The sequence below is a fragment of the Crinia signifera genome, chromosome 5 (genome assembly GCF_055691185.1).
Source record: "Crinia signifera chromosome 5, ASM5569118v1, whole genome shotgun sequence".
NCBI lineage: Eukaryota > Metazoa > Chordata > Amphibia > Anura > Myobatrachidae > Crinia > Crinia signifera.
In genome coordinates, this window is record NC_139221.1 from 18,437,018 (window position 1) to 18,454,819 (window position 17,802).

Here is a 17,802-nt window from a genome sequence, read left to right on the forward strand (position 1 = left end):
AAAATGTTTTTATTAGATGGGGCTCTCAGGTATGGTAGCCACAAATGCTGGGTATGTGGGGGTGGTGGTGGTGTGTGTGTGTGTGTGGGTGGGGGGGGTGTCACCACTATCTATCCCGCCTTGTATAAACCCCTGCATCTCAGGAAACATCTTGTTCAAAGAACATCTGCTGGGGCTTGCTGGTCTCCAGCCTCTTGGCCTGATGTGTCTTCTGGCTTTGTAGGGAGTACCTGAAAGTCACCCTGCTCCTGCAGACACACCAAAAGGGTAGGCATGGAAAGCTCCCAATGCACCCCTATATTACACCCTATCTATAATGGATTGTGGTACATCTGCAGCAATATTTTGTGGAGCACCCCAGCAAATACTATTCCAACTGAGAGAGAATCCTCACGCACATCCAATCTAGGTCATAAGGTTTTTTAATACATCACCAAATGTAGTAGACATAGTCGGTCGACGTTTCGGACCAGCAGCAGGGTGGAAATTAGCGTATACTATATACCAGTTTATTCTTTCAGCTTAAACCTTATTGTTATCCTTAACGTTCCAATTGGAACCAGATTTCAATATGCTGACAGCAACATTAAAGTAGTGTTTTAGCAGTAATTGGTTGGATAATTTCCCCCGCGAAGACAATGGTTTCTTAGAGGAGGTTTTGATAGAAATTGGAAAAACATGTTATTTTTGTTGCAAACTTAAAATCTCTCAATGACCGCAAACTAATTACAATTCTTTTTCACTAAATTTAACTTGATTTTTTTTTTTTTATAAAACAATAAAAAAAAAATGTATAAGTAAAGTTAAATTTAAAATAGTTCTGAAATTCCAAGCTACAGTATTGGTGTAAATAAGTTTAGATGACGAGATTTCCATCTGTCTCTATAATATTCTATTTACGCTGAGTTATTTTTGAACATGTGTTGGAACGGCAGATAAGTTGGCCAGCGCCGTTCCTGTATGTCAGGACGTGCGAACAGACTTCATATCATATGCTGGACTCTTTTCAGAAAATGAATATTTCTAAGTATGTCCTTGGGTATTACAACATGTATTTATAGGCTAGTCTTAATAACGGAAAGGGGGGGGATTTATAGTTGGAAAGCCAGAAGCTTAAATTAAAATTAACACAATGTATGCATAAAAGACATTGGCCGTCTTATATGTATTTTAAAATATTCATTAAATTGGGCCAAAGGAGCAAATATGCAAAGTTTTCATTTATTATTCATAAGGCAGATCAGTTATTCCCACATAAAATCAGGCGGGTATATTTAAAGGAAAATCACCCCCAAAATATGTCACCTTTGGATGGACGTTGGAGGTTAATCTTTTGGAGAGACTAAATTTCATCATTCTGAACTGTCGACATTACGTCAGTGTCGACATATCATGTCCAACCCATCCAAATGTCATCAGAAACAATTTGCCATTTCTCTTTTTTCGGTACATGTACTTAGCTTTGGAGAGAGATAAAGTGGGCATTTTCCAATTCAGAAATCTCTCTGATGGCTTTACTAGTTACCAGGGCCGTAACTAGGGCGGTGTGGAGTGTGACAACACACATAGAGCTGCATGATAGTGGGCACTGCTGTCAGCACTTGTCAATTATCTGTATTAGATACTTTCCTTGTCAGTTTCCCTCTTTAAGGCCTGGTATCTCCTGATTATCTCAATGAGTAGGGTGTTTGACTGGAACGCAACAGGTTATGGTTTTGAATTCTGGGTATAGCAGCATATTGAAATGTGCTAATTACTACTAAAAGGTACTGAAAAAAAAAGAACTCAACTCTCAAGTACAAGTGAATTAATGTGGTATGAAGAGGATTTGTGTCCAAATCCCGTTTCTTCTCTATGTATATACATAATCTCTTTTTGGATCTCACAGAATCCTGGATTCCTCGACTGTGATTGACATGTGACAGATTGTGGACCATTGCCATAAAGTAATTGATCAAATTGCGGCAAATGGCTATCTGTAAGTTCAAATGAGAGCGGACATAATTGGGTCCTGAGAACCAGTAGCACATACTGTAATAACAAGAGTGATCTGTAACACGTGAGGCCACGTTGCCTAGCAACCGTTTCCCCTCCACGCAGTAACTGTTTATATGTTGCCGCTTGTATACATTAGCACATCATCCGTGTATGTTGTGACCTCTCGCTTACTTGCTGGATGTATAGACAGGCGTCTGTATTGCCCCCGGTGATTGCATAATCCCAGGCTCTGTGTAACCTGCTGACTCTGTATATGTGAACAGTAATAAATAAGGAATGCTCCATGCTGGCGGATGTGGATCCCCATCTCATTACTGCGCCTGGTTAGCAGCTTACGAACATATATTCCCCTGTGAAGCTGGCACACTAATGGCCGTATTAAGGGCCTGATTCAGAGCTCTGTTCGCTAGGCTGCGTATGTTGGAAGCCTAGTGGACAGGTAAACACTAGAGATGTGCGGCGGCCACTTTTTTGGGTTTTGGTTTTGGATCTGGATCTCCCTTCATGTTTTGGATCTGGATTGGTTTTGGCAAAACCACCCTTGTGGGTTTTGGTTTTGGATCTGGATTTTTATGAAAAAAATTGCTAAAAATGGCTAAAATAACAGCATTTGGGCCTGTTTTTGCCCCTAAAGTATTATTGACCTCAATAACATTAGTTTCCACTCATTTCTAGTCAATTTTGATCACTTCACAGCTTACAAAATAGTTTTCATTTACTGTAGTTGGGCCAAAAGGTTATACCGAGGTAGCTGGATGACTGAGTTTAATAAACTATCCCAAAAAAAGAGAAATGCTCCAAAGAGCAAAAAATACAAAGAGGTATCGGCCTTATCATGACTGGTGGTAGCAGCTTCAGCACTACTATCAGGTTGCTGATCTCCTACTATTTCCTCCTCCATCATCCTCAAAAAATGTGTTTTTATTTTATTTATTACTTTTATTTATTTTTCTTACTTTACACTGGACACAGCCTGTCACACTGGACACAGCCTTTGGACACTGCCCCTGGACACAGCCCGTCAGCCTGGACACAGCCCCAGGACAATGGACACCGCCTCTGGACACCGCCTCTGGACACCGCCCCTGGACACAGCTCCTGTACACTGGACACAGCCGTCACACTGGACACTGCCCCTGGACACTGGACACTGCCCCTGGACACAGCCCGTCACCCTGGACACTGCCCCTGGACAATGGACACCGCCTCTGGACACCGCCCCTGGACACAGCTCCTGTACACTGGACACAACCACTGGACACTGGACACTGCCCCTGGACACTGGACACAGCCCCTGGACACAGTCCCTGGACAATGGACACAGCCTCTGGACACCGCCCCTGGACACAGCTCCTGTACACTGGACACAGCCGTCACACTGAACACTGCCCCTGGACACTGGACACAGCCCGTCACCCTGGACACAGTCCCTGGACAATGGACACAGCCTCTGGACACCACCCCTGGACACAGCTCCTGTACACTGGACACAGCCGTCACACTGGACACTGCCCCTGGACACTGGACACAGCCCGTCACCCTGGACACAGCCCCTGGAAAATGGACACAGCCTCTGGACACAACTCCTGTACACTGGACACAGCCGTCACACTGGACACTGCCCCTGGACACTAGACACTGCCCCTGGACACTGGACACAGCCCATCACCCTGGGCACAGCCTCTGGACACCGCCCCTGGACACAGCTCCGTCACACTGGACACTGGATATAGCCCGTCACACTGGACACTGGATATAGTCCGTCACACTGGACACTAGATATATGCCGTTACACTGCACACAGCCCGTTACACTGGACACTGGATACAGCCCGTCACCCTGGACACAGTCCCTGGACCAGGGCCGGCGCTACCCACTCAGCAGCTCCTGCAAAGCAGGGAGGCGCCATGCTGAAAAGGCGCTGTCTCCCTCCCTGCTCTGCTAACACTACCTCAGTCCTCACTGTCACTGCCTTCTGCACGCCACCCTGTCTGACAGTGGGCAGGCGGCAGGATAAAGAGCTGCTCCCTGCACTGTGAGTGCACACAGCCTGCACGCTGTTCACAGCGCCTGTCTGACAGCGGGCGGCAGTATAGAGAAGCAGAGCAGCTTCCTGCACCGCGCACACACTGTCCTCCTCCTGCGACCTGCCCCCTCTTACTCACTGGGGGCGGGATGTACTAACGAGAAAATGCGGTAAAACACCCGTTTTACCGCATTTTCCTATGTATCAATACCCGTCCGCAGCGTTTTCGCTAGGCAGGGTATCGCCACCCTCTGGGTGGCGATACCCTATAGAAGCCTATGGGCTTCTTTCGCCGCCCGCTGTCCGACGTCCGCGCGCCCACCCCCTCCCGTCCTCTTGTGATCATCTCCTCCCCCTGGTGTGACAGCCGGCAGGACATCCGGCTTCAGGGGGGAGGAGGAGACACAGGGGGACGCTGGCAGCCGCCGGGAGGTGACGGAGACCCCCGCAGCCAACATCACAGGTATCGCGGGGGTCTCCGTTACCGCAGCCCGATGCTGGCCGCATATGTTAGTACATATGCGGTAGCATCGCGGCGGCTGCCGTGCGAAGGGCGGAGGTGTATGTTGATACATCCCGCCCAGACACTTGCGCTGAGGCATGTAGCGCTGTCTGTGAATGCCTGGATGACATGTCATGTCCGGATCCGCCCCCTACCCATTGCTCCCTGCGCCTGTCAGCTGTCACTCAAATGACGAACAGGCAGCAGCGGGGCCTCCCCTTCCTTCCCTTTTCTCAGTGTGCTGTGCCAGTGCCACTGCTAGTCCTCAACACTCCGCCCCCTCTATCTCCTCCCCTCTTCTTTCATCTCCTCCTTCTCTCCCCTCCTTTCCCCTCAGTCACGAGAGGGGTGTAATGGCGTCCTCAGTGTCCTGCCTACGCAGATAGAAGAGGAGGGACTGTACAAGAGTCAAACAGCAAAAGAACAGTGATTCTATTATTATACACGTTTATAACAAATTTTTTAATAATTGTAGATTTTTTTATATTAATTTAGATACTTTTTAAATAATGGGCTGGGTTATGTGCCTAAAGGTGGCCATACACGCTGCAATAGCGGCGTGCGATGCGATGTACGCTCCCGTGGGCATCGCATCGCACAGTACATAAAGTATGTGCTGCACATACTTTTTGTACTGCTTTCGGATCGCATCGCACACACATTGCATGCATGCCATGCAATGCGATCTAGCCCATAACGTATGCGATTCTCGCAGCGTGTATGGGCACCTTTAGTGCCTGCAACATTTTGCGGACACAGCACTGAGATGGTGTATGCATACATGTACATGTACCCGAGATCCTCCATAGGATCGCATGTTGCATACGCTCCCCCAATCGGGCTGCAGCTTGTTGCAATGGCAATGTGAAAGGGCGCAAAATGTATGGTTTGCAGGAGGGCGCCGGACACCCTAGCACCGGCCCTGCCCTGGACAATGGACACAGCCCCTGGACAATGGACACAGCCCCTGGACAATGGACACAGCCCCTGGACAATGGACACAGCCCCTGGACACTGGACACAGCCCCTGACACACTGGACACAGCCCCTTGTATTATGGACACTGCAGCCCCTGTACACTGAGTGTACAGTCAGCAGCACTGCAGCCCCTGCGTGTGAGCACTGCAGCACCTAGTTTACAACAAAATACAAAATCACACAAAATAAATCACAGCACAGGGCACGGAGCAAAGAGCAGAGAGGACGGAGCACAGATCTCCCACCCACCCTCTTCCCTCTCCTATAATGGAGTGAAGATGGCGGGGCGCGCGTGTGTCTTATATAACATCCCGATCCCGCGAGAATCCGACGCGATGATGACGTTTTGCCTCGTTTTCGGTCCAGAATTCAGGCGGGAACTCCCGAGTGGCCCGGATCCTGACTCGGATCGCGATGTTTGGATCTGTCAGATCCCGGTGATCCGGACCCGCTCATCTCTAGTAAACACCTGGCCGAACCACCACCACCCCACCCCCCCCGGCTTGCGAATCCCCCCCCCCCCCTCTCAAATGCGAGGGGATGTACTTGCTAACCTTTGACAAAGCTGCACCTAGTTGCAGGGAAACACGTCATAGAGCCCTGGACATTGCCCCCAGCACTTTATTTCCCTTTGGATCCAGACCAGCTACCCCCAGCAATTATATACCACGCACTCCATCCATCCATCACCATTGGACTTTGGTACCTTCACCCATCTTGGAGAGACATTGCTTCTATGCATTCCGAATGGAACAATTCCTCCTGGTGATCCAATTGTGGTAGCTATCAATATCTACCCACCTTCACCACACCATCAATTGGTACCGACCATGTGGGTTTGATTATCCTTCTGGATACTATTGGAGTTTATGTGGTAACTGGCATTTATGGGAACGGATCCTGCTGTCCTTATTTCAAGTGTTTTACATGATTTTATATGTTATTAAATATTGTGAATGTTCATTGTGTACTAGCGCTACATTTTCTTTTCCTTTTTATCTTCCTTCCTAAGGGAATACTCACCCCTTTTAGTAGCTGCTTCACAAACGCACCCCTAACCAGCGCCCGGTTTTGTTGCTTTGCAACATTTGTTTTGGAAACTCATCCCCTAGCTCAATATTCACTTGGCAAGGTTCCACGGAAGAGTCAGCAGACACCAAGACCCGTGGCAGAATTTCGGGGAAAGCAGTGGCCAGCTGACAGTAACTAGCTGATGGGCCCAGTTTCAACCAAGCAAAGGGTTTCCAGCAGCAAACGCAGGGGAGGGGGGAGAAGAACATTTTACCCCTTTTAAATCCCTTTGTGCAGTGTCAGGACCCCTTTTTGGACCCCAATGGAACCTAATCTGGACCCAATCAAGCCACCTCACATTGATTTTGACCAAATCGCTCCAACAGTGTCTGAATGCATACAGTACCGGACAAGTAACTAGAGATGTGCAGGCTCTGATTTACTCTGATTTCAAAGCAGGATCTTATTGGCTATCAAGTGAATCAGAGTAAATCAGAGTAAATCAGAACCTGCACATCTCTACAAATGACAGACGACGAATATGTAAGAGATGGTCTGGCAGCAGGTTATAGATATAAAACAAATCTTACTGCTTAGTAAATCCGACTGTACGGTACTTTGTTCTATTCTAGAATGAGCTAAAAATAGAACTGGAACATTTCAAGTAAAAGTTCCACATTCAGAAGGTAATCACGGTCCCCAGACACATACAGGTCCCATTAAAGTAATTTTATTTAGATTTCAAAGAAAATAACCACGAGCACATCTTACGGAAAATAAACCCAGAATATGTTTGAACGCTGCCTTTGACATTTTTTTCATCATTATGAACATGTAGAAAATGGTTTTCTTCTTTAGAATGAGATGCAGAATATATGTAGAAAGGAGTCAGCCATTGTTTGAGGTGAAAAAGCAGTGAGTAGTAATTAATGCCGCGTGCAACCTACAGTAGGTGGATGTTGTCCTAGATGGCTGGCTCCCACTGGGATTAGTGTCAGAGACGGTTATTTTGTGCTTGAAGAGAAGCTGGAACGGGAACTATACTGTTAGGATGAAACGCGTCAAAGTATGCAAGCTACTGTACACGGAGAAGTCACTACTGACTTCTCAAGCACCCGCATCAGAAAACATACCATCATCATTTTTTATTATACAGGATCAGACTGCGCCCGAGAGGTTTCACCTCTGTCGCTTTACAAGAGGTAAGGTTAGGAGGGGGGGTGGGGGTTTTAGCTTTGGGCACTATGACTTAGGGTCAGGCTTCAGTGGGGTGGTGGGTTAGGCTGTTTAAACGGAATGGTAAGCGGGGCGGGGTAAATATACTTACCTGACCCCTGTCAAGTTTCCGTCCTTTGGCATGCCGGCATTGGTATTCCGAACGTCAGCATCCTAAACACCAGTCATATGTTTGTATCCCATATACTGTACATACCCTTTCTAGTTTAGTATTAGATGTTGAACATGAATTTTCCCAGTGTCCTAAGGTGATTTAAAATATAGTGTGGCGAGCGCAGCGAGCCACCGAGCCCAAAGCGTGGCGAGCACAGCGAGCCCCGCGAGGGGACATGGAATACATGTAAAGTAATACGCGTGGGCTCGCCACACTTTGGGCTCGGTGGCTCGCTGCGCTCGCCACACTATATAGAATCAACTCCACGCCGACGTGGATAGTGGGGTTATTAAAAGGTCGTAGGACGCGTACCGCCGCCCTTCGCGATGCAATGCGATTATATGTCGTGCGACCAAATATCGTGGGCGCCGTGCTAGTACACAAGTACCTTCTTTTCTTGCACAGAGACTGTGTACAAGGATATTTTTCTCCTCCGGAGTCCACCAGTTCCGTGACTATAGGGTTCCAAACATGGTGCAGGTCCAATTGTAGAAGAGTTTCTGTCCCGATGGATTTGAGTAGGTTTTCGGAACAAAATCTCTTCTCTATAATCAAAGCTCCGGTGTGATTACACAGCCCACAAGACCACCGGCACCATCATCTGATTTCCATTTTCCTCAAGACAAAGTAAAAGGCACTACAAGACGGAGACAGAGAGGCATCCTGCATTTAATCTTCTGTGAAACGGTGTGTCTACTGAATATATACTTTGCTGTTTGGCTGGACTATACATAAAACATTATTCAAATCCGGGAGCATTTTACATTATTTGTCTAGCAATTTATCTCCATCCACCACTTTTGCAATTTTGTATCAAAATCCAATGAAAATGCGTAATAAAGATGTTTTAAGCACAGATCTGAAGGAAAAACATCAGGGTTTTGTCATTATAATGTAAAAAAAAAGCAGCAGCCGCCTGCTGAGGAATAAAAGGGAATATTTATTTGTGCATTGTAAGCTAGCGCTCCACATATTTGTCTTCCATTTTCACATTAACACATTCATTGGGAAAACATTCTCCCGCAACGACTGCAGGTGAGATAGTACCGGATTGGCAGAATCGGGGAATCTTTCAAACTTTTTCAAAACTCCTCAAAAGAAAATGAGTTGGTAATGTAGGATTGGTGTGTAGTTAATTTGCCGACGGGCGAAATACCGATTGACAAAATCCCCACAACCAAAGGCCGATGGACAAAGGGGCCCAATCGAACCCAAGAGTCCGGAAAGTATACTTAGCTTTCTTCTGCCCCCCCCCCCCCCTACCCTTCCCTCCCTGAAGCCTATCCCTAACCCTCCCAATCGCAGCCTAACCCTCACCCAACTCCCCCTCCCCAGTACAGCCCAACCAAGGTACCCCATAGTGCCTAAACCCTACACTTGAGCGAAGTGGGGGGGTCACAAGTCTATGGGTAGTGGTGCGGGATCTCTGGAATCATCGTGGATTGCAGATAATGGTAGGTCTCTCTGGAGGTAGGGGAAGATGTCTACTGTCATTTGAAAATACTGGAGCCCCAGCGAGCACTTCTAAATTGCTGCCGCTGTTCTCCTCATAAAACAGTTCAACTCTCTGGTCTATAATATAGCATAAAACAAAATAAAAAAAATTAAACAGAACCAGCAACTTGTGTTCCAAATCCACGGCAGCAGTCTCCAGTATCAGATAAAACATTTAACTCTTCACCAATATTCATGCAATGGCGGCATTTCGTATACAAAACTATGTTGTTCAACATCAAATAACACATAAAACATCAGTGGAAAACATGTTTTACACTGCGCCACTCTAACACCGTCTAACACATTCTCAAGATATCTTCCCCAAATGCACAGTAGATTCACAAGCAACCAATCAGCAGAAGTAAGAATGGCTGCCAGCACCTAGCTGCTGCTGATTGGATGCTTGGATGATTGATTCTATGTTATTTTATTTTGTGCCTGTATTTTTTATTTTTTTTTCATTCAGGGGTTGACTTGATGTTCTTGGAGTGCAGGTATGTATGAAGTAATCAGTGCATATGCTACCGATGCAGAACCACATGCAGTGACTAAGGTAACCGTGGGCACCAAATGGAATGTGGTCCGCGCAATGATACCCTGACAATTAGCAAGAAGTATAAAAGCCAGACATTACTATGGGGCATATTGAGGTCTCAGGGGCATAACTGTAGGGGATAACAAGGTCCTCGGCAGTACAAGGGGCCAGATTCTCTAAGCTTCAAAGTGATAAAATGGAGAGTGATAAACCACCAGCCAATCAGCTCCTACCTGCCATGTCACAGACTGTGTTTGAAAAATGTCAGGCAGGAGCTGATTGGCTGGCTGTTAATCACTCTCCATTTTATCACTTTTGAAGCTAAGAGATCCTGGCCCTATATGAGGCATAAGAAAGTGGAAGGGGTATAACTGTGTATGGCTTAATATGGTGCAGGGGGCATTTCCATGTGGTGCATATTGAACTATCAGGCATATTTACCTACTTTGTATTTTTTCTATTTGGAAGTTGCCCAGAGTTGAGACAGTGCAGGATACTTCAGGGGGTTGGGTTCCAAATAGTTTCACCGTTAGGCCCTGCCCCAATATAGAGTAGAGAAACACCCCACAATTTCCAGTGAGTAACATACAATCCTGTCCACTTTACTAGGAAGCGGGCAGGATGCGGGAGAGCCACCTACTCTTCCGGGGCTGTGGAGGACTACTCAAAAAATTGTCAGCCTCCTGCAGCTTCCAGAAGAGTAAGCAAGAATAGAGTAAGAGACATTACAGTGTGGTACATACTGTGTAAGGGACGTTATGGTGCGGTGCATAATGTGTAAGGGGCATTTCTATAAGGAGGAAGAATGACAAATAATTTAAGGAGTATGAATCAGGACTTCAAGGTGCAAAACTGGGGTGTAAGGTAGCCTTTCCTGGTAAGATCATGTCTCTTGCAGCAAGGCTACAGCACTTTCTGCACGCGCGTAGGAAGTGGGGGTACATTTGTTGCTGTTTGGAAATTGTTTAGATACAGCCTGGGAACACAGTAATATGTCCTGCATTTTAAAGAGTCCTTTACCCTGACACCAAAGAGATTTTTAGGTAAAATTATTCGCATGTTCCAAAAAGAACTATAGGCCTATGGAAATATCTGCTATCTGCTCACTTTCTGATGTCGCATATTTCGCTTTAAATATGGTTATTTAATGATGATTTGAAACGCAACAAATGTACTGGAGGATTTTCCAGCAAACATGTTTTTACATTACACTGTCAGAGAGCAAAACCACAGCGAGGAGACATCCATTATTCATTATCCTCAGTAGGAATAATCAGGGGGGGCCGCTATGACAGTGCCTCACAGACAGCAATAATCTCTACCACATGTAACGAGCACAGAGGGGACACTGATACCTCTGCTCATCGTCGCCTTCCTCCCGGAGTAACTGAATGATGAGTCCAATGGCACAGAGCGCTAAGGAGTTACCGGTGAGGGCAGGAAAGTGTCCAGAATTACCATTCTGCATTTCTCATATACAGGGCCTGATTCTGAGGTGGGAGTACAGCAGAAAAAGCAAGTACAGTAACTCAGGGGGTTATTCTGCTTGGCACAGTGGGACCGTATACGGGTGGATCGGGTTTTTTTTTCATCTGCGCATGCGTATCTTTCGCAATGCGCAAGTGCGGCGACCGCTCACCTGTCCGCAAGAGTACGGTCATTGTGGGCGGCATGGGGGCGTTTTTAGGGGAGCGGCCAGAATAATGAGGAAAACTGGGGATAAACATGGGCGTACACGGAGGTGTGCACACAAAATGTACGGTGCTACAACCGCCTCCATCGGCAAACGCGCCGTGCATTTTGGCACAAAAACAGAGTGCTCATGACCACCCCTAGAGATACCGCATGAGAGCGGACGCCTGGGTCTGCTAATTACTAAAACACATACACCTGAATGTAATAAGCAATGCTGCAGGATATTAAGTGAAAACCATTATTTCACTACCTGCAAGCCACACACAGCACTCAAACACATTGGAACCTTATCTTTCTACACTTCTCTACATGTAAAGGTTGGTTTAATTTTAGGTAAGATCATACCTCCCAACTGTCACGATTACAGCGGGACAGTCCCGATTTTCGGGTCCTGTCCCGCTGTCCCACCCGCGGCAGGCATTGTCCCGCTGCGGGGGGTGGCAGTTGGGAGACCCCCCAATCTAATAGAATAGACGCTGTGCGCATGCACACAGCGTCTATTCTCGTATAAAAATGAGGTTGCAGCTAATTAGCATAAGCCACACCCTCATTTGCATACACCCCGCCCCCTTTTCGGGCGCTCCGTGCGAGTGTCCCTATTTCTTCGGCACGAAAGTTGGGAGGTATGTAAGATTCATTCTAAGACCTGCTTATATATGTCAAGGTAGTTAGTTTATAACCATCTACACCCATTCAGAAAGTGTTTTTGTATACTTTAAAAAGCTGGACACAGTCAATTCACAGAAGTCGACATGTGTCAACTTTTTCACTGTAACACAAACATACCAGTTTTTTATTAGGAAAAAGACACATAAACCACATCTAAGAGCAACAAGGATGTTTTTGGACTCAATTTCTACTTGCACTGTGGAGTACGCTCAGATATACGGAAGGTGTCGGTGTGAAAACGGACGAGATCCGTCCGTGCACGGTGGCGTACGCTCTGATGTACGCCAGGTATCGGTGGCTAAGAGGGAGATCCGTCCGTGCACGGTGGTGTACGCCACTCCCCATTGTCGGTGTTTGTGACCGTCCGTGTGCGGCTGTTCTGTGGGCGGACTTTCGCTCACCGCGAGCGTACGGGAAACGTACGGTGAAACGGACTGTATGTACGTTTCACCGACCTAACCAGAATAAGGCCCTTAGTATCTGGTACAAACCATGTTACATTGTGAGCAAATATGCCTCTTTTTTTTTTTTTTGCATGCCTGCATGCATGGTAAATATGGGCTGCTTTTGCATGTAGCCCATACTTTCAGGACAGCTTTATTTTTATACTGCAAATTAGTTCTAAGCTAGGACACGCCCCTATTACATCTAAATCTCTCTGCACATCTTAAATCTACTCCACCTCCAGCGCAACATGGTGTCACTAAGCCGAACTTACTTGCTCATTTTTATTTTACTGCCACCTAAATTTACCCCATTTTCTTTTTTTCTTGACCATTTTTGTTTAATAAAGACACTTTTCTTGCTAAAATACAACATCATTTGCATATTTCCTGAAAACTCAAACGCATATATTATGATAACAACAGGATAGATTCTTAGTTGTCCAGCGCTCTCAACCGCAGCTGGATTGCTAACCAGGAGCACCACTACTTAACACATATACAAAAACAAAAGTAGAGGGTAGCTTCCCAGCGCTGGTTGGATCTGGTAAGTATTAAATGCCCAATATCCTCGAGTAGGTATCCTATAGGACCACACTGACCTTGGTGTTGGTCCCTATATGTACAGAAAGGTTTCTTTTACTGGCTCAAATTCATAGGGTCTTGTATACTTCTATTCCAACACGGGGAGATTACAACTGACCTGATGTTAGGTCCCTATGTGCACATCACACACATACAATCTGCCGCAGATACTACTGACCTGATGGATATGCCCTATGTTCACATAGGGGTTTCTTTGATGCGTCCCAGCCGGTGTAATAAATCCCCAGAGTTGAGAGGCGTGTTTTCCAAAAACTGGACGGTTTATTGCGAATAAAAAGTAACTCCAATACAGATAAAGGGTGACATTCTATGGGATGCGATTTCCGTTTTTTGGCGTTATTTAGACCACAAAATGGCGATATCGCATTTTTCATTGAAATCGCAAATTTGATGTAATGCGTTAAGGGACAGAAATCGCATATTATGTGCGTAAAGGTATGCGGACCAAAAGCGCGAGATTAATTCGCACTTTTATCGCATCCAGATGTTTTCCAATACAAAAGTATACAAACCGCTTATTTAATGCTATGCGCATTCGCAATTCGCACTTTTTAGGTGTCTAATTATCGCACTTATTTCAGACCTGGTTCTGTTTGGCGAATTTGCACAGAACTCATTTTGGCCAAGTGCACACATGGTTAATTTCAACACAGGTGCCTTCATTATCACTCACCAACCCCCCTACATTAACCCCAACATCAGTAAGGACACCTGTGAGGGTTTATGATGTAGATTTTGATGACTATTGTCAAGTTGCTTATCTGTGATGTGTCCCATTTGGAGGAGCAACGCAGGAGGGAGGAAGCTGGCCAACAGATCCTGGTAGCCCCCCCACTACTGGGTACCCCACGTATGTATGGTGGTCGCCTGTACCTGGACTACCTGTCGGATCAACAGGTTGTGGGGATGGTTACGCTGAACCCCATTACCCTGTAGGAGTTATATGAGCAGGTGAGAGATGAATTGTACCATTTTGTAGGTGCCAGCTATGTAGTGTCTGCCCAGCACAAATTAATGTGTGCCCTCTACTATTTTTCCACAGCCTCCACTCAGTCTGTGACCTCATGGGCCTTGGTGGTATCACAGGCCACTTTGTCTAAGCATTTTACTCAACTGTTACTTGCTATAAAGAAGTTGTTGCGGACATACATCAGCAGCCGTTACTTTTCTGCTAAGCACATGTGCCCTGTACTCCAAAATGTACCAGTGTTGTAAGTGTACTCATAAACAAATTATTGACCAATACCATCTGTTTCCACCCACATTTAACCTAACACCAGTCCCCAACGGATGCACATGGTGGTGCTGACCTATCCCTTGCTGCTATCTACCTTCTAAGTACTGTTGATACATGTATGAATGAAGTTTGCAGTCAAACATGGCTCACTGGTGTTGTGGAACTACATGTGCCAGCATGCCCAGACACACTACAACCATTACAGTCCAAACCATGAGTGTCAGAGCCTGCTGGAATATGTAGATCCACAACCTTTGCCAGCCAAGGAGTTATACCACACTACTTTAGTGCAATCCCATAGTCATATACCATTACAATATGTTATAATTCACACATTAATTTATATTGAGAAAAAGACACAAACACAATGGTATGCGGTTAGCAATTTTTACTTGTTTTTTTTTTTGGTGAAGCATTCTGCATTTTGACATGTGGTAAATAACAACTGTGGGGCCATGTACAAAGATCTTTGGCATTTCAATGACTAAACACACTGATATAGCAGCTACCTTCTCCCAGCATCAGGCAGCCCTACACCACTTCTAGACCCTGCACTAAGCCCACCACGGGTCCTCACACTACGACGGGGTGGGGAAGTGGGGGAGCCACTTATTGGGGTGCTGGATACACTGCTGAGGGTTGATGCAGTGCCACCTCCCACATTGGCTTCCTGCTGCTGTATTTGGGCCTGCATAGCTAGTAAGGCATTGGTCTGCGCTGTGCATGTTTGGGTTAGTGCTGTGCATGTTTGGGTTAGTGCTGTGAGACTTTGCGCCAGGCTTCCAATATGCCTATTCTGCTCCCTTATTGCAGCAGTTAGTTCTGCAAAACGGGTGTCAATACTGTTGGCAATGCGCACTTGAGTGCCTACACCTACCCGTACACTACGTGCAATTTTGCGTAACTGAAGGAAGGTGTCACGCATGTACCCCTGTATATTACCTATTTGGAGGCTTTGGGAGGCCATGAATTCTAACTGTTTGTCCTTGAAATTAACCAAGGAGTTAGCTACTTGGGAAGCAGTAGCTGCTGTATGGGGTGGGTGGGTGGTTGGGGGTGGGTTGGGAGACACCCCATTCGGGGGAAGATCACTCTGTGATGAGGTCTGCATTTCTTCCTCTGCCGCAAAGGTGTCGACCGGATCAAAAATGATGTCCATTTCGTCTAGCACCACTATTGAAGAATCTGTTGTGTTGCTCCCTAGTTGGATACAGATGAAGAGGTAAGTATTGATGCATATATAGGCCACACTGTCGTCTACACTGTTTTACATAGGGCTATAGATGGCTGACGCACATACCTCGGGGTGTTATGCACTTACACATGTACCCCGATACAGCATGCAACATTGGCATTAATAATATATCACATGGCTAGCTCAGATTACATTCATTTCTGTAGCAATGTAGCAGCAGGAGCTGAATGTAGTGTGAGATCTTGTTGATGTAACATGGGTGTGTGTACTGTATGTGTAATGGGGTGTGGTTTGTTCATTTACCTGCTTCCGCAGATTCAGCAGCAACGGGCCTTCTTCTCTTGGATGCCGCAGCACTTCGGGACGGACAATCTGTACAAGGAAAGATGGACAGGCATTATGGACATTGCTAAGGCTAAGCATTTTCTGAAAACATGCATTGAATTTACAATAATGGACAATACCCAATGGATAAGGACTGCATTATATCTTGACCACCTTTTTTTTGGTTTATAGTCAAATATTTCATTTAAAGCTTAGTAGTAAACTAGTGTACACATGACAACTATTGGATAATCGGTGGTATGTAGGCATGGCAGCTAAACCACCAGTACACCACAGGGTTTTTCTACACATACATGTTAGTCTGCTAGAAAGAATGGTACACTGTTAATCAATATGAGTAGTTGTGGAACTACAGGGCCCAGCATTATCAGCAATTTCAAAGTAGGAGCAGACATTTTCTTGTGCATGACCTTGCTGGGCTATGTAGTTCCACAGCAGCACTTTACAAAGCATAACAATACAAGTGCACATTACAGGTATAATACATTGGCATGTATGTTAAAGATTGCATGGGGTCACACTTACCAGCTCGCGGTGGCGTTTGTGGCCTGTCGGAATCCGCCACATGCATGCCAGGCAGGACCTCAGGGGGTATGATGCGCTTCAGCTTCACCTCATACGCATTGTAGCTGACAGTGGTGGGGCTTCCTCTTCCAGTCCTGGTGGCCTCCTCCATCTCCAGGGCCATTTTATGTTTTAACTGGCGTTTTATATCGTTAAACCGCTTTTTCACATTGCGGACCAGGCGCTTGTGATTACTGACAGCTTTCACCGCCTGGGTGATGTCCTTCCATATAGCCCGTTTGCGCTGGGCAGTGGTCTTGTAGTTGCTTTTTCCGAGCAGACGCTCGAACACTGGCATGATAGCCCGGACAAGTGCCACATTTTCTTCATAAGAAAATCTCACCATCCGGCCACTTTTGGTGCGACCAGCTACCACCTCCTCCTCCTCCTCCTCATTTTCAACACCAGCCATGTCGCCCTCCTCCTCCATGCCAGTGTCTTCCTCCTCCTCACCAGCATCTTCCTCCACCTCTGACATGTGGCCCTCCTGCAGCTGGTGTGGGGTATGGTCTAGGGCTTGGCTGTAGGATGGGGATGCCAGCGGATCCTCAACCTCCTCCTGCTGGGGCTGGACGCCCAGGGTCTGGGCTGAGGCTGGCCTTGCTGTGGCCATGCTGCCTGCCACACTGCTGCCTCTCACACTTGACTGGCTGCTGCCACTGCTCCCTCTGCCACTGCTCCCTCTGCCACTGCTTCCTCTGCCACTGCTCCCTCTGCCACTCATCACTCTGCCACTGCTCCCTCTGCCACTCCTCACTCTGCCACCAACACCTCTTCCTGAACTCACGCTTCCACTGCTCCTCTCCATGCTCCTTACTTCCTATCAAAGAGTGAAATGGCGCCAATGCCCCTTTATATAGGGGGTGTGATGCATAATGGAGGGGACACAGGTGGGCCAATAGGTTGTGGGGTTCTTAGTGATGCGGAGACAGTTTTGTAATTCGCACTCCGGTTGGTCCAAAACTCGCACATGACCGGCGGAAGAAATCTCACTTTTTGGTTACTAAAAATCGCACCTCTTCACTGCAAATCGCCCCTCTTCGCACTTTTCAGCCTCAAATGCGCATCACATTAAATAATCGAATTTTGACTGAAAAGTGCGATTTTGAAA

At 46.6% G+C, this 17,802-nt stretch overlaps 1 long non-coding RNA gene across 1 annotated transcript; it reads left to right on the plus strand.

The window, feature by feature from the left end:
- Positions 1–11,255: 11,255 nt before the first annotated feature.
- On the plus strand, positions 11,256–16,709 carry LOC146079385 (uncharacterized). The gene is made up of 3 exons (XR_014474506.1): positions 11,256–11,367; positions 15,718–15,809; positions 16,098–16,709. It is a non-coding gene; the product is annotated as an uncharacterized LOC146079385 (long non-coding RNA).
- Positions 16,710–17,802: the final 1,093 nt, after the last annotated feature.